The sequence below is a fragment of the Hirundo rustica genome, chromosome 6 (assembly GCF_015227805.2).
Source record: "Hirundo rustica isolate bHirRus1 chromosome 6, bHirRus1.pri.v3, whole genome shotgun sequence".
NCBI lineage: Eukaryota > Metazoa > Chordata > Aves > Passeriformes > Hirundinidae > Hirundo > Hirundo rustica.
Genome location: NC_053455.1, coordinates 38,693,188 through 38,711,981, shown reverse-complemented (window position 1 = coordinate 38,711,981; position 18,794 = coordinate 38,693,188). Strand labels below are relative to the sequence as shown.

General features: G+C 41.1%; 1 protein-coding gene across 3 annotated transcripts in view; it reads right to left on the bottom strand.

Moving 5' to 3' along the window:
• The window catches only part of LOC120754461 (transmembrane protein 263-like), a 203,779-nt gene that overhangs the window by 170,125 nt on the left and 14,860 nt on the right, over positions 1-18,794 (bottom strand). The window lies entirely within an intron of this gene.

Genomic DNA, 18,794 nt, shown 5'->3' with positions numbered 1-18,794 from the left:
CTGGTTTTAGTTTTCTGATTAAACTCAAAGGGTGGTTGTGCTAATTGTTCCTTTACCCTGAAGAATCTCTCCTGAGATGGAGAAGGATCTCACTGTGGCTGAGCACTGTTGGGAAAGTTCATGAAGAGACTGGAGTTGTGGCATGATCAGCACGCTGATGTCGTCAAGCTCTGTACTGCCACTTCCAAAAGCACTGAAATCCAGGAAGAGAGTTGTCTTGTCTGGTAGGACATGGAACCTGAAGGATTAACTAGTGGCACTAGATGAAGGTGCTAGAAGGGTAGTATAGCACGCTGTTGATCAAAGGCTGACTACTTTACATAACACAGGCAAGTGTTTTGGGGAAGTTAAAGAGTCCTAAACAAAGGCCATGTTTATCTTACAACACAAAGTTTTATACACAAGGTTCCTCCCCCAAAAAGAATTAGGTCTGTGCTTTAGCTTTCAAACATTCTCACCTGTGACATGCAAAACAAAGATTTCACTTCTTGTATCCAACAACTCCAACACAACACGTACAGTGAAAAATTAAAGGTACAACTCAAGTAAGTTGCTACATGTCAATGGCCCCAAACTACGGCAGCATTTCTGATAGGCAAAATATCGATTTCCTCCTGTCAACACAGATGGGCAAAAAGCCCTTCCACAGATATTCCCTATTATTTCTGTAAAGACTATCTTTGCTCTCCTTATAGTGAGAGGGTCATAGCCTCCCTGTGGAGATGCCTTTATGTTCTGTGTAATATTGAAACAGGGAGTCTAATGGGTCTTGTTAGAGACTAAACAGGCACACTGATACCTAGTTGAAATTGAACTTAACACCTCAGGTTGCTCATGTCAATTTTCTGAAACATGGTGAAAAAAGGTAATTGTCAATTAATGAACCATTGACTTGGGGTTGGTAGAAATCAATAACATGAAACAATATGAAACTATTACAATCTTAATCAGTATTCTGTAACGAAAAGGCTTTTAGACATACACAGAGTAACTGGCTGTTCCTTTGTGTCCCATCCTCTAAGCTATACAATTGGCCAATTAAAATATAACATCAGTAACAACACAGTTGTTGGTTTTGTGGTTTGGTTTGGGTTTTTTTATGCACTATGTTACATTTGTTAAACCAAAAGCTGCAGACACTGAAAGAGCGTGAACAGGAGGGTAAAACATGAAACAAATCCAAGGGATCAGATTCAGGTCAGATACCACAGCCATGAACCCAAGCCTCCCAATTCACTATCCTTCTAATTATGTGTAGAAGCTTGACAATAGAATTCACATCTCTTAGATTCCATCAGAAACACAACATTGCTCAAGCAGAAATTTCTGTTGTAAAATCCTCTCAGGACAACTTCACATTTTTCACAGAAGAAACAAGACCAGTTTCAGATTAAACTCATTTCCACCAAACAGCAAGCATCCACATAGTCTTACAAAACCAAGAAAAAATACCAAGAGATCTTGAAGAAGATCAGAAAGGTTAGATGCGCACAAGAGAAAGTATGCTCAGGAAAACTTCTCCAGCCCTTTTCCCCTCCTCACGATTTTTGGCAAAATGAAAGGATTGTATCAAAATGGTCCCACTATGCTGCAAGAGCAACAGAAGTTCCAGAATGGAAGTTAAAACCCTGCTGCAAAGCGTGTGCCCAGAGGTACTAAAATAAAGGTCAACATTTCCTTACTTAGACCTACCCTTGTTCATTATTGACTAAGGTGTTCTTAAGACTTTTGCCTACTTGAAAATTTTATAATACAAGGTAAGATAAAAAAATTATTACATACTTGCCCTGCATACTGGCCACTAATAATAGAGCAAATTATAGGGGGGTTGGTTGGCTTTTAAATGATAAGTGATTACACTGCTATCTCCAGGACTGGGCAGGATGCCCATGATAGAAATAATTTATGTTGGAAAAGACCTCCATGATCATCAAGTCCAGCCTTTGACTGAACACTACCATGACAACCAAACCACAGCACTAAACGCCACATTTCTTGTACACTTTCAGGTACTTCCAGGGATGGTGACTCCATCACCTCTCCAGCCCATTCCAATGCTTAAACCCCTTTACAGTGAAGAATTTTTTTCTGATGTTTGACCTGAACCTCTTCTGGCACAGCTTGAAGCCATTTTCTCTCATCCTATCACAGTTGCCTGGGAGAAAAGGCTGACCTCTCCCATAAAAGATGATCTTTTAGATCATAATCCATTCAAACATGCACCTGCTTTAACAGCATGAAGGGAAACAATGAGTCATTTAAAATAACAAAGAAGTAATTTACTTCTTCGACAAGTTAAAAATAAAGCTAGATGGTTCTTTTTTAGCATGTGTCATTTGAGACTGTCGGGCACAGTACCATAAGGAGGTGGTCGTTCAGACTCAAAGAGGTAGCTTGGTGCTTAAAGAATGAATGACAGAACTGAAAATTAAGCTGTCTGTCCCATGACATGAGAGACTCCAAAAACTGCAGTTATAACCCAGTCCATTATATTCCAGTAAAAATACTGACTGATCAGTTGCAAGAAGGTGCCCTTCACTTCACGGAGAATGCTCTTCATCAATCCTGTATGCTTTATAGGTGTCACACAATAGAATGTATTTCAGATTTCCTTACATATAGTGAGTAGTTTGGAAATTAATAGCACATGGACAAGCAGTCCTTACAAGGCTACATTTTTAGCCAATCTTACACAAGTGACCCACAAAATATTTAAGCTACAGAAGATGGCAGATTAAGCACATTCATTTTAAGAGAAGAAGAAAAAAAATCAGAAAAATTCTTTTCGGTTCTCTTTGGGGGCTGGATCCCACATGTAAATTTGGACAGTGCCATGCCAGTGCTAAGGGGTTTTTTGGTAGAAACCCACAGATAGGATTTTCTTTTCTCTTTTAGTGAGAAACAACACCAAGTTATCACTTTCAGGCATCTAGATGTTATTATCTCTGATGCAGCACTTGCAAGGAAATACAGTAGGGCTAGCGGAAAGAAGCAAGCCAAAGAAAAAACGTTGCACTTAGTAAGGATTAAAATTCCCAAGGTTATTTCAAAAGATTATTTAAGCCCTCTGAGAAGGAAAAGCATGGAAAAAGTGTCAGCATTCCATTAACAATGCACTTATTATTAACCATCAGCTGGAAATACTAGAGAACTTGGCATCTTGTTAACACCAGAATCACTCATTTGATTACACTAGATTCTCACCCTCCAAAAGGAAATTAATCCTAAGCTTTGGGAACATCATAGCACACTGGATACTGTCACACATGCCATTATGGTTTTAAAGCACAAGCTAAGCAGCAGCATGGCTACCTTTCACAGAGAGACTGGAAAGCTGTATTTGAACAGCAGCATGAAATTGTTTCATTAAGGACATTTTTTTTTTAAGAATTACTGAACTTATTAAATTTAATGTCAGGCTGGAAATTAAATACCCAAACATATTAAACATTTAAAAAAAAACTCCCAAGAGTGTACCCTACAGTGTCTCACAGCATGTCTCAGATTTATCACGAGTTCCATATAGACCCAAATAAGGAAAAGGTGAAGAGTTTGGGGAGAACAATCAGCACAAACTGTATCCACAGTTCTGGTCTGGGAGCTAAAGCTGGTGGAAGCAATTCAGAGTGTCACAGTTGTTGTTCTAGCGCCAACACTTTATGGAGGAAAGAGGAAATGCAAAGTAGAACTAGTATTATAGGGAAACTATTAAAAAGGTAACAGCCCTTTGGGAAAGGACATTTCTGAAATGGTTATTCCTTTTGTCCCTTTAAAGCCATTCTTTTTGGGGTTTACACAATTTAAAAAGCTTCACTGATATTGGAACATTTACTAGCTCTATAACTTCCTTATTTGTTAAAAAGTGTATGAATCCTACAATCTGGTTTAACATTTACAGGGCTTGTTAAAGGTCAGCAGCAAACAGCCATGAAAGCAAAGAGGCAGTGGTAGATTATCTTTTCAAAGTGAAAGAAGGAAAGAATCAGTAAAGATAAAGGAGGAAAAAAAGTCAGATGTCCAGTACAAGCAAGGAGTATGAAAAAAATTAAATCATCCTACCCTGGCCAGCATCCTCATTCTTCTGCAAATACCAAGGCTTTCATCATGCAGCTGTCAAATACCAAGACACTGTTTATCATGTAATAGGCAAGTGCAAAATTCAGTGGAAGAATTTTCATATTCTGCAAAGGCTTATTTAGACAGATAACAGGAAGCTCTCATAGATGAATTACAAAAAAAAAAAAAAAATTAAAAAAAAATTCACACATTACCTCCATTAATTTCAGTATGAAGTCCAGTATGTTTGATGGCATTACTATATTCATTTCCTAGTAGGGAAAAGTTTTCTATTTTTAATAAGAGCACAGCAGACATTGATAAAGAACAGTCAGCCTCAGAAGATGCAGCTGAGACTTAGAGGGTCATGTGAAATTGAGATACAACAAGCTTTGGTTTGGTGAAATAAATATAATAAGATGTCTTTTTCAGAGACTACTAGTTACATTTAATATATGTGTCATTAGAGAAAAATCTCTAGAAATGAGGAAGGTAACGAAGATTTTGTTTCAAGCTGAGTACTTGACCTGTTTGCCCCTCCTATGGCTTAAGTTTAGTCCATTGAAGTGTCCTCTGTAACCAACCAGACCAGAGTAACCTTGGAAAAAGACTGAAGGAAAAAAATACCATTGTATTTCATCCCAAAATACAATTGTACCAAATCGTACCAAAATGTGATTATTCATTTCAGTTTCTTAAATCACTATAAACATGCCTCTGCTTCAAGAGCCTTCCAAAAAAAGCAGGCTAACTTCCTCAGATACCACAGGTTTTGTGCAGCAGTTTACACCTGTCTTACACTACATCCAGAAGTCTTTAAAACTTCTGAATGAAGAAGCTGAGAGCCCAAGCAAGTCCCAAATGAGCCAGCAACAGAATTCCAAACATATCAGTGAAACAATGACTCGCTGCCCAGATGTGCAAACCTTTTAAAAACCCCTCAAGTCCTGCAGGTTTCTGCCCCACAGTACTCTCTCTATCTGAATGGCATGCTGGCTGGGCTCCTGAATCTCCTAAAGCAAACTGGTGTCACAGGCAATACCACCGCATGTTTGCTTTGGTCTGCAGTGCACTACCACTTAAATCTCCAGCAGACCAGGTCTAGAAAGAGACACAGTAACAGACTTCAAGGTTTTAGTAAATAAAGCTGGGGAAAAACAAGACGCTTGTCTGCCTCAGCAGATCCAGTAGTTCTCTGCAAAGCCTAAAAGAATGTTAACCCAGCAAAAGAAACCATGGTTTAGAGACGCCTTCCATTCACAGGGAATTTCAGAAGGATTCTCTGAAAATCATTATAGTATCTCATAGGGGCTACCCACATTTACATGGGCTTCACCTGCTTGCAGGAAGAAACGCTTGAAGAGCAAGATTGCATTGGCAGAAATGGTTTGTTCAACAGCTTTCAAAGCATTTGCACACTGGAACCGCAAGCCAGGAGGGTAAACTGGTAAGATCAGAATGGAAAAATAGAGTGCTCTACCTATCCTCATGCTAGTCTTTCTCACCTCTCTCTCCTCCTGTACTCACGGATGCTCAGCCATCCCTATGTCTGACATGTAATTTGCTTACCTCCTGAATACATTTTGGGTCAGTAGCAAAGAACTGCAGAATAAAGGCACTATCATCACCTGTCCCGACATGAAACCTGCCTATATGCTCCAACAGGCAGCACAACTCATAAGGGATGACCCTGGAATAGCCTGGACTGTTTAGTGACCAGAGCCAGTGAAGAACCTCTAGGGCTTATAAGCTTTCTTACAATTTTTTACTACAGTTGCTCTCCACTTCTCTTACCCACCACCAAAAATTCCAGGGTTTTGTGTTTTGGTGAGGTTTTCTCTTCTGTTCACAGACACAAGACCTCATTATGTTTCTGTATTTTGAAATACAATAAGCTGACAATGCCAATTTTATATTCTTAAGCATTGGCCTATCTCATTCTTCCCTTCTTGTATTTCCCACTCTTGCCCCAACGCTACCCACAAGAAAAAGTAGTGAAAACTGATCTGCCTGCCGTATTTTAAAACAAAAGATATAACTGTCCCTTCTAAAGGGCTGACCACTACTACTTTCAATGACATCCACATGACAAGACAGTCACACTAAGCAAATTCAGTATATGGAGATCATGGTGATTAAAGAACCTATGTACAGAAAGAGCATATTTGCAAGCAATGATTCATAAAATTATATTACAGAAGAAAGAGCATGTGTTGGATTGGGGGTGTGTGTGAAATTTTCTTCACTGTTGGTTTGGTTTTTTTTTTCCTTCCTTGAAGTCTTTCAAGTAAAGCCATAGATGCTCCTTTTCCTTGTGATCTGAGAAGATCTCAGACAGCAGAGGAAATTCATGACTCAAGTTTTCATACAATTCAGTAGCCTTCCCCCCATGCCATTCCACATATATTAGGCACACATTAAGAGTGCAAGACTGAAAAGGAAAATATTTCTTAGGCCAGCTCTGTGGCTGATGGCATTCTGCTCCTGTCAGTGTGGCAAATGGAGTCCACCACAGTGTACTCTTCTGTATTGAGAGAGAAATTACTCCTGCCCATCAGTCACAGAGTAGATGAAGTACAAAATCCATTCCCAAGATGAATAAATCAGAGTTTTAAAAGGTCAGGATGTCTTCAGTGTCTGCTGGGGACAAATCTCATGTAAGATTATTACATTCTTGTCAAGACCTTCACCAGAGTCAGTTTACTTACCTCTTTCTTCCTTCCTGTACTTCCTCCCTCCTTTTCCCAAAGTTGCTCAGCTGTACACATGCTTATTGCTTTAGTTTTTAACACTGCATTGTTTTCTCTAGCAAAGTAGGATATCTTGCCCTGCCTGTAACAATGAAGACAGCTTTAAACTCAGTGTCCATTCCAAACTTGGCACTGGAAATAGAAAGATTTGTGGGATGAGGCTTACATCCCTCAAACCCAACCCTTAAAGCTGTGAAACTCCTACTTGTCCAACAAGAGATGGATTTCAAAATCTGAAGAGCTGGATATCTGAAAGGAAAATTCTGACAAGTTTTAGCAATATGAGCTATATCTGCAGTTAAAAGTTGCTGTGCATTTCAAAGACTACCCTTTCCTTATTTATCAGTTGTAGTGGCCCAAAAATATCCTAGGTACTCCAAGTGAGGTTGAAGATTTTTGCTTTGCTATCAACTCATTACTCACAGTTCCATTTCCCAGTGTGGCAGAGAGAAGCAATATAGCTCAAGTGATCATCTGAGAACTAGAGCTTGTTCAGGACAAACTGAGGGCAGGGGATGGTTGGCTTCTCTGAACTAAAAGCTTTCTCATGATCTCAAATCAAACCTATGACTACTAATGGACTCCAAGTAGGTCCTTCTGAGAGGCTGTCAGAATATTTTTTTCCAAGCTGTCCTTGCAAAACGCTCCTTTATCTCCATCTGAAGTCCTCAATTTTTTTTGTGCTGCAGGAAGAAGTCAGGTGAAAAACCACTCTGCTTTAGTACTCTGAAAATAGTTTTTAGCCAGAAGCTACTATAAATTCACAGGACACTTAAAAGAACTGCTGGTATGTCATGGAGACTCCAACTATTTGGAAACACTCTTATTTGTTCCACACTTTAAGTGTCTTTACAGATTTCTGGTCTTGGCTGTAATTCATGACAGCAGCAGGAAAATGTGCATGTGTGTGTCTTCCCCCCCCCACCCCCAGCAGTTCACTTGCTGCTGCTGTTTTCCCTCTAATCTAGTCAGTCCTTGATCTGCAAGCATAAAATTTGTTCCTCTGGGGAAAAAAAAAAAATCATTACACACAAAAGGCTTAAAATCTCAACTTGGGAATTAGCAGGTACATTTAAAGATACTTTTTCCCCTGGTATTTGCCTCAAATGAAAAGAAAGCAGATACTGATATTGAAGAAGAACAAGATAGCTTTATCCAAGGTATGCTTAGCCCTTCACCAAAATACTTTCTAACAGAGTCAATAATCAATTAAGGAACTACTCTACTTCAGGAACAATTCTACACACAACCTGGAAGAAAAGCACTCAACTACAGGGCTGACGAGAACAGCCCTGTCACAGCCACAGGAGCCGTGTGCTGAAGGAACCACAGCCCACGTACCCTGCCAGGTGTAAGAGTGCCCTCCTTCCCACACCTCTCTCAGCACAGTCCCTTCCAGGAGGCGCTGACAGGGGGCCTTCCAGGCCACCCAACACCACATAATTGGAGGTCAGCAGTTCCACTCAAGAGGATTTGTGAGTTTTCACAAGCATTGCACATCTGCGCACAGGTCAGAGGGCATATCTTGCTATAAGTGGAATTGAAAGCACCCACTGAATCAGCTGAAGGTTTTTTTGTTAACCCTGTGAAAGCACATTTCAGGCCTGGAAATAAAGCTAAGAGTTACCAAGACCTCAACGGCTACTATGTGTGCCACTCCTTTGGATGCTTAGTACCCACAAACCCAGCTCCCTGTCTGGGAAACACTACCTTTAAAAACACCCTGCTGCTGACTGAGAAACGAGGAATTGTTTCCGCAGCAAAGACCTAACCAGGAGAGGAGGTTACAAATCTTGTAGTAAGAAAGGAATGAGAAGGGGAAATAAGCTTTGTTAACCCTCCAAGTCTTTTTTGTGAAATTAATTAGTTCATTATAGAAAAAGCCCAGCCGCATTCTTGCCGTGCCGGAATTTAGGCTGAGGATAACCGCAGGCGCGGCGGCGTGACGGGCTCAGAGCGGCAGCGCCGCTGCCCCCGGCGGGCCCGGGCGGGCGGAGGCGGCTCTCGGCAGCCCCCTGCTGGGCTGCGGAGCGCCCGGGAACGCCGGAGCCGCGGCCGCGCAGCGCTCCCGCCCCGCACGGGCAGCGCCGCGCTGCACGGAGGCGCCGGCAACCCCGGACACCGTCACCCGCGGCCGTCTGCTTGAAGAACGAGGCCCTAAGCTGCCATTTGCCGTTCCCGCATTTTGGCAGGAGTGTTTTAACCGCGCACGACAGCCGAATAAAATGCTTTGAAACAAATACCAAATACAGCAGCGAACAGGGAAGGTGCCGGCGCAAGCCCAGGAGAGCAGCGGGTGAGGACTGTCCCAGCGGAGTCGTGCAGGGCAGGCTGCTCCAGCCCCTCACCGCGGCACGCTTGGCAGCCGGCTCCTCAATTTAGTTTTAAGCGTTTGTTTTTAATCGTACATGTCGGCATGCCGGGTGGTTAACTTACAATGTGTCACACAAAACAAGAACAAGCCTCCCAGTTAATCAAATACCAACAAAACATCTCATGTCATATTAACGATATTTGGATCAGACCCAGGAGGAGCAAGTTTGAAAGCCAAGATCCCTCTGCTTTCCTCACTATCTTAATCACTGTGCCATACACCGAAGATGCTAGAAACACGAAAGAGGTTTTTGGTGATGCCTACGGCTGCACCTCTCTTCCTCGCCAGAACAATGGGGAAGCCAGGCGAGCTCTGCAGCACACGGGGGACCCCAGGCCTGTCCTTGTCTTCACAAGTTCACACGCAGACAACAGGTACTACTGAGCTGGACAACTCATCCTTCAGCTTCTGGATCGTGGGAATGATGTGAAGGTTCACTCACTCCAGTTACACCCACTCGAGATAAAGGCATTATGTCTCCATAGACATTCTGCAGCTTTTGTGCTGGCACCCAAGCACACGTGGCCACGCAGTGGGGTGAGACTGGTAACATGCAGCCAGAGCTCAATGCAGGATTCTCTCTTTCAGGAGCTGTATGAGCACATGTTAAGCTTAAACCAGTGACCAAACTGTAGTTTAATTAAAGCTGTATTCAGCTAATCACAATCTTTTAAACATCTCCAGATATCACAGAAACACAGATTTCTCTACATAATGTAGAATAGATTCTTAGACGAAATTCAGACTTAGAAAAAAAACACCCACATTTATTTTTTCAATGTACAAGTACAAGATCCGTAGAATGGAAGAATTTACCCACTTTCCTGATCAATTAAGTCTAATATTTAAAGCAAACAACTCTCAAGATTCTAGGAACAAAATACTGCAACAACGGTAACATTCTCAAGCTATAAAAACACTAACCAAATTCTGAGTCTCAATTTGCATTTCCCAAAGTGAGCCCTAACTTTAACACACTGTAATAACATTGTATTAAATCCTGGAGGTTTATTCTTCAGCTTTTAGAGGGGCGAGCGAGAGGCACTGGGTCTTTTACAAACTCACACTTTCCAGTACATAAACATATGAACAGCTGGCTCAGCCAAAGAGGATGAGTTCACATAGCTAACTAGAATTATCCCACTATACAGGGGAAACCTCTCCCCTTTTTAGGGGAAACCAAACTAATAACAACAACAACCACCCACCCAAACAAACAACCCAGAACACATCACTAACCACACAAAAATCTCCAGAGAGATTGGGATGAGGGAAAGAGGCGGGAAACAAACAACAGCTTTGGCTTTGAACTTCTGCACAGAGCAGAGCCTTTATTATACCTTTACAGTAAAATTTGAGTTTTGGAAAGGTAAAACTGGTCAACAACATTAAAAGTTCCTTAAAATCTTAAATGAATGAACAGGTATTTAGGTGAATCCCTCAATCTAAAAACGAAGTCTCATTTGCTAAGAAATAAGTTATAGTTCATTACTATAAATCTGTTCTTTCTACTGTAACAATATTCCAATACACTCATTAAACAATCCCATATGCTAAGACCCTCTCACAATTCACAGAAATGTCACGGCCAAATTTTTAGCATTATTTGCAAAATAAATGCAATGTTTTATATAAAGACTACTTACTTCCTTTCGGATGTCATCTAGAAAAATACATTCATTTTTAATACAAAACCCAAAAATATAAAGCCATCTAAACTTTTTTAGAGCAGGTATCTCCTACTGAATATTACATACATTGGGCAAAACCTGAAACCAGTAGTATATGTTACTGGTAGAGCAGAAAGCTTAACAAAGACAACAAAACATAGCCTTAGATAAATTCTTTCTCACTACACAAGTATCAGATAGCTAGAAAGAGGACAGATTCTCCATAATATGCCACAGAAATGTATCACAATAGTTTAATAATCCTATCTATTAATAAGGAACATGTATTGATCTTCAATGCGTTCAGAAAATAAGTAAGATAAAATTACACATGCCCATACTAATGCAATACCATTGTCTGTAAAAATTGCTCTAGAATTCCACCCAGCTTCAAATGAGATGATTTTCCCCTAGAATATTATCCTAGAGGGTAAGCAAACTGACACAAACCCCCTTACTTTATGGCTCATTCGTAAATTCATAAACAGCCTTGAAAAAAACCTATTCCTCAGAATCAGATTGGTTTTTGTGATCCAAAATGATCAATCCAGAAGAGGCCAGATTGATGCAATTGTGCAATCATACTGGTAATCAAAGTGGTGGCTCAAATTGTTCACAAACAGCTGAAATCAAAGCAGGCAGCCAGGCTGAGACTACAGATGTTTATGAAATGTTAACTGGGCGTTTCACTCGGTTCTGAGGCAGAATTAACAGCCTCATGGTACCGACCTTATGATTTAATTGCCTGCTATAATACTCTGATAGTTTAGCAGTTCAAGATATCAACATTGTTAACACACTGATATATTGATTCAATTTCACTCCTGACCTGGATTTACAGCATTTCTCATTCTTATTTAGTACTTCAGATTGTAGCTATATGTAAAAGCAAGATTTACTTGACTCTTTTTTTAGTCCATTAGGAACAAGCAGGAACTGCTTCCTTTCTCAGCTTTCAAACAGGACAGACAACTGCAAGCCTGAAAGATTGATTGTGCTGCTTTTGGCTGGGATAGAGTTAATTCTCTTCACAGCAGCTGGTATGGGGCTGTGTTCTGGACTTGTGCTGAACACAGTGATGATAATATAGAGATGTTTTTATTATTGCTGAGCCGGGCTTACACAGAAAAGCAGAGGTCTTTTCTGCCTTTCAGAGTGCCATAGTGGTGAGGGGACTGGGGGTGCATGGGAGGTTGAGAGGAGACACAGCCAGGACAGGTGATCCCAGCTGACCAAAGGGATGTTCCAGACCTCATGGCAGCATGCTCAGCATATAAAGTGGGAGGAAGGCAGAAGTGGGGAATGTTTGGAGTGATGATGTTTGTCTTCCCAAGGCCCAGCTCTCCTGGGGATGGGTGAGCACCTATCTGCCCATGGGAAGCAGCAAATTAATTCTTTTTTTGCTTTGCTAGTATGCACAGCTTTTGTTTTCCCTATTAAACTGTCATTATCTCAACACATGAGCTTTCTAACTTTTATCCTTCTGATTCTCTCTTCAAGCCCATAATGGGGGAATGAGTGAACAGCTATGTGGGCCTTGGTTGCTGGCTGGGGTTAAACCACAACATTTATTTAAGAACAATTGTCTGCATCTTTATGTTAATGTATTTGCCCCCCAAAATAAAAAATAAATAGTAAAAGAACATACATTCTTTTTACACAATTTCACATACCTCTGACTAGTATAAAAACAGTAACAAATGTCTGCCGCTTCAGCCAAGTAATAAGACACATGGTACAAACCTTTATTGCTAGAATAAAACACGTTCACTAGTAATTGACCAAGACGTATCTCCTGACAGAGGCTTCCCACTGACCTTTCACACTGAAATATCTTTACATGTGGATCTCACACGTTTCTTACAGTTACTGCCCCCAGGCAAATGGTAAAACTACTGTTGCCCCACCCTATGGGCAAAGACCCTCAGGAAAAACCAGATGGTTACTCTCACACTTCCCAACATTATTGTACTAACACGATCCACTGATGAGAGGTTTCCCCCACACCTGACTTACGAGAACCTTTATTCTGGAATCCAACTGGCATTTGGAGGCTATTTATGCTGCCCTTAACAGCATATGCTGTGCACACATACACTTAGTGACGGAATGATTTGCAGGGCATGGTGTAGGCCAGAAAAAAGGGATGCTGAGCTGTCAAAGTAACCTCTCATTAAATCATATGAAAATAGTGGAGAGGAAATAATAGGACATAGGGAGAAGTGGAATAAAACCAATTTAAATAGCTTTCATGCTGTTTCTAGGAAACAAAGTAATATAGCTGCTGAATGGAAGATGCCTGTTGTCAGCAACAAGCATACAGCAACAGGAATACAGAAGGGAAGGGGGCTGAGAGAGGGGGAAAGGGCTATATACAGACACTGTTTATTAATCACATTTCAGATTGTCAAATCCCCCCAGAGAACTAAATTCAATAAAGCATGAGTGAGCCAGTATAGCCAATGGAGAATTTAAACAAAGAAAAGCCCCAGCTTTACTAAAATGATGATGATAAATTGAATAGAAACACTTTAGAACTTCTGATGGATATGAAAAAGTTTTATAATCTACCAGAAATACTAAGCCAGACTTTGTGCACAAGACCAAACTGACATTATAGGTCATTTCTTTTGCAGAAACAAGATCTGGTTTGGGCAACAGAAGAGCACAGATGCAAGGAATCAGTGCCTTAGAGACAGATGATATTGAAATGTTGCTCTTCAGCCTCAGGGCATTTGCAGAAGTAGCTCAGGAAATGCTTTCACAGATGAGAGGACATGCCAGGTACACAAAGTCCCAGTTTCAAAGAACTGACAGCCTCACTGCTAATTTCTTTTTCTGTATTTTAAGAAACCTGCCTTTCTATTTAAGGTTATCCGACAAGTCCAATCCCTTTTTTGAGGACTCAAAAAGGAAAAAAAAAAAAAAAAAAAAAAAAAAAAAAAAAAAAAAAAAAAAAAAAAAAGAGAGAGAGAAAACGGGCAAGTTATGTATCAGACAAAGTTTTGTATTATTTATACATTACAATCACAATTTCTGTTTCAATTTTCAAGTATCTTCCACCTATAAAAGCCCAGAAACTTACAGTTTGCTTTTTCACCATCATCATTTATAAATAAGAACAGTAATTTCTGTTTCATACGCAAATAATACTATGTTTCAAGGAAGGTGAAACTACTTAACTAGAGCCACAGAATAAGGCAACAGTAGAGCCAGGAATCATAGAATATCCTGAGTTGCAAGGGACCGAAAGGATCATCGAAGTTCAACTCCTGGCCTAGCACAGGACAACCCCAAGAATCACACCACGTGCCTGAGTATTGTTCAGACACTCCTTGAACTCTGCCAGACTTAGTGCTGTGACCAGTTCTCTGGGGAGCCTGACCACGGGCCCAACCATGCTCTGGGTGAAAAACCTTTTCCTAATACCCAATGCAAACCTCCCCTGACTCAGTGTCTTGCCCCTCCTTTTCCCCTCACAATGAGGTCACAGCCTGTGAGCCTCCCTTCAGTCTTCTCTTCTCCAGGCTGAAGGAACCAAGTGACCTCAGCCTCTCCTCCTCTGGCTTCCCCTCCAGGCCCTTCATCATCCTCATGGCCCTCCCTTCGATGCCCTCTAATAGTTTAGTGTCTTTCTTACATTGGATTGCCCAAAACTGCATGCAGGACGTGGCCTGTGCCAGAAGAGAACAGGACAATCCCCTCCCTTGCCTGGCTGGTGATGCTGTCCCTGATGCCCCCCAGGGCACAGCTGGCCCTCCTGGCTGCCAGGCCACACTGCTGGGATAGATTGTAGCTGTCCCTCTTCCCAGTCTTTTGCTTTTGTTACACGACCACAGAACTGCAGAGGTCAATCCAGGCTGACTGGCCATTAGACAAAAAAACAAGATCATTTAAAGACGTCCTCTGTAAAAGGATTTGACTGTTGGGCTTAGGAGGTAGCACATTGAAGAGAATGGTTTGACCCAGGAAAGTGGAGGAGGGCTTAGCAGATACCACAGCTTTGCATCTGCTAGCTTCAGAGAACTTCAAGATATTGGTCTGGTAGACTGCATACACACGTGCTTACCTAAGTATGCAGTATATGACACTAAGTGCCACACACAACTTTGTTGAGTTACTTTACATCAGAAAAGGCAACAGAATTTAGCAGAAAGCTTGATACTGAGAGGAAATTGAACTACCATTAACTGCATCATTTTCCAAGGTAATTTCTTTGCGGTTATTTGGATATAGGCAGTTTGGATACAGATTTACTAAACATTATTAGCAATAAGAAGACGCAAAACAGTGCAGGTAGTTTGCATCATTTAAATCTTGGTATGGCAGCAGACATTTGATCCAACAATAATTGGAAAAGTGCTACCCATTCATCAGAACTAGATCTGTTTATAGACATATACCTTTTTAACATTAAACACCTACATCATGGACTTCAACTGAAGGTCTTATCATGGATGAGATGCCTGAAAAGGCATGTTCCTCTGGCACCTGCTGGTTTCAATAAATTGTCATGTTCTTATAAGAGAACACACCAACATGAAGTTAACTGTCTAATTAATTTGAGACATTTTAAATGGATGGTAGTACCTCAATTCAAACAAAACTATATTTTATTTTAAACTATCAATGTAAAATGCTGATCAAAATAAAAACTCAATCCTGAATGAGCAATCCACAAAACTGAGATTCTTTGGACTGGAGATTCTCAAACTGTGGATAAGGAGTCCTAAAGCTTCCTACAGAAGCACACAATATAAGTTTATCCTGCAGAAGATATAAAACAGCAAAAGCTCCATGCCTCCATGGAGGCAGATTATAAGGCTCACATGATACTATGTTCTAAACTCCTGCAAATCATCTGATTTACAGTAACTATCTCTGTGTATTCTTTACCCAGAGCAAGTGTAAAACAATTTGAATTAAGAACACCACAGTTATTTGGAAAGTAAATTTCCCAAGATCTGTTATATGCTGCAGAGCTGCTAAGACCCATTGCTTTTAATAAAGCTTTACTCCACAAGGCCCAATCTGTTTGCAACAAGGAAGGAACATCTCTGCTAGGTCTGAAAACTACAGAAGAGGTAGCAGACGGTTCAGACACAAGACTCAGGCTTACTGCCAAACTGATCATAGTAGGTTGGCTGATAAAATCTTCATGCTTAGTATACTTAAGGACCATGGAAGAAAGCACTGGTTTGTAAACTGCCAAGAGGGACTACAACTGTTAACCAGTAGCATAGCTTCGCAACCAGACCATACCACCTTGAAACGAGCTTTAGCATATGCAGTACTACCTAGTAATGCGAGGCCAAAACAAACTACAGCCATGGCCCAGTATCAACAAAGTAGACACTCCTGAAATGTACAGTTTTTAGCAGTTTGACAGAGTAAAGCTACTTTCCCCACAAAAATTAGTGTAATAAATGGGAGATATATGCAGCAAAGAAGGTGCTGACATTTCCAAATGGAGAACGTCACAGAAGATTTAATCACCACCAGATTTTGTTGCTATCACTTTTCTTGATTAATTCAATGGAAAAGGACAGAAAAGTGAAGTGATCATATCAATTAACACTGGAATGTATTAAATGAACAGCAATAGAACTCTGAAGTGGAAAATAAGTAAGCAACAGATACAGCAAGGTGTTGCTGTACTTGAGTAACTAAATCTAGTCCTCTCACAGCAATCACACTTCACTTTAACATTCAAGGTCACACAGAATCTACATGAAAGTAGCTCAGACATGTGGCAACACAGATCAGCCATGCTGAATTTCTTGCAAAGAAGAAAGCAAACAGTTCATACCACTTAGAGCAGTGTGCTCCTCTGCAGAGGTCACTGCCCTTCACTGGCTGGTGATGGTAAACCTGCCCTGTGAAGTGCTCTGCCAAGCACACCAGATGCTAATTGCTACTGCTTCCTTGTGCCTGCCTTTTAAATGAGGGGAGGAAAAAAAACGTTACAAAGATCGTAGCGATGCTAAAGATGAAGTGGGGATAAGAAAACCCCGTGAATTTGGCAGATGGATGACGATGTCAAGAGGTCAAGCACCGTTAGGGCCCAAGCAGCCTCTGTGAGGCAGTGTGGAAGCTTCCCCTGTGCTACCACCAAGCAGCTTAGGGGACAGGAGTTAATGGCTTTAAACACTTTCTCCTGCCGGCGGGGACGCGCGCGAGCGCTGCCTGGAGCGCGGGCTGGCGCGGCTGCGGCATGGCCGGGCCTGCAGCGCCCCCGCGCGGCCGCCCCGAGAACGCCACCTCGTCACCCAGCCAAAGGCCCCGGCGGTACCAGTAACACGTACGGGGCCCGGCAGGAGCGCAAATTAACTCATTTACTCTGCGGACGTAGTTAAATACCAAAAAAGATAAATTCAACAGCAGACAAAGCAATCAGGTTCAGGTGACACACAGATAGCAGCCTCTGTCTTGGCTATGCCTCTTTGGGTATTTCTCGTGCCTCAAATGCTGCCAGGGTGCCACACTGCACTTGGGACTAACACTTGCTATTCCATACCAGTTGTTACCCACACATACACCTACTCCATTTAGTTATGCACCTGATGGACACGTAAAATCGTCCCATCATTTATAGGCCATGGTGTTTAGAAATACGACAATCCACAAAATCCACAAACTTTTATTTAACTGCAGCATTTACATAGAACAGTGCTTCCAATTCCCCTCCTTTCAGAAGAGCAGTAGATATGCTGTGCAAGGTAGGAAATGAAGCTACAGTGATGCAATCTGGGGAAATAATGGATTGTGCTAGATGGAGACTCTGGAGAGCCTTCCATCCCTTATGCACTCATTACCAGAAGGTAAGCAGACATGGTCTCCAATTCAGAGATCCCAGGAAACAAGACTGCAGTAGTCACAACAACATTGTTTTATGGATTGCAAAGTATCTGATATAACTAGGGAAGGGCTGTCAGAAGAAACCAGAAATCTGAAGAGCAGAAAAGATCAGAAGATAGTACTGTAAGTGGTATTTAAGTCAAAGAACTTCAGAGTTCTTTTTCTTTCATGAGGTATTTGCGAGATTCCTGCACCTACATGTTCTTTATAGTAATTCTAATTGGTCTATGTTGGTAGACAGCAGCTTCTAAGGAACACTTCCATTAATCAACTTCACCAATACCCAAAGTCAGCTATAAATTCAGCATAATCCCGATTGCTCTCCTTCAGGACTAATTTTTCCACTTCTTCTGCCAAAAGCAGACTCTAGTTCCAGCTGGGCTCTCAACATCCCTCCTATTTTGCTACTCTTGAGGTCATTGTAAATTCAAAATGCACCTAACTGAGCTCAGACTTTATCTACTGTATCACTGCTTAACCAAATCAGCTCAACTGTGACAGTTTTTTCCTCACACCAGCAAAGTGGGTATATCCAGACCACACACTTCTCCCAGACCCCCAGTAAGTCACAGAAGTAGCATATTAACACCAACATATTTCCTTGTCATTTGAAAAAGCAGGGTTGCAGACAAAAGCCACTTACTTTCATTTTAAAAAGTTAGTTTGCAAAAATACTGAGCCACATTGAAAAAAAACCTTTGATTATACAAGTCAAAGCCATAGTCCAAAATCTAAGCAAATGCCTGATAAACTGATGAGACAAGATGGGGTTTACATTCCAGGATATAGTCTTCAGGCTCATGTAATCATCAGCTTAAGCTAGTGACCAGAATTCTTACTTCAACAATGAACTGTCTGACTTACAAAGAAAGGAGAGGGACAGAATATTAATATTACATCCTCCATGTATATACAGAATAATCACAACATCCTCCACATTTATTTCCTTCTGGCTTTATAAGAATTGCAAAAGAAACCTACCTTACACTTACCTCCATATATACTTTGTGTTGGCAGTTACAATATAAAATGGCAGAACAAGAAATCACAACTAAATACAAAAACTTTAACAGAATACTCAACAAG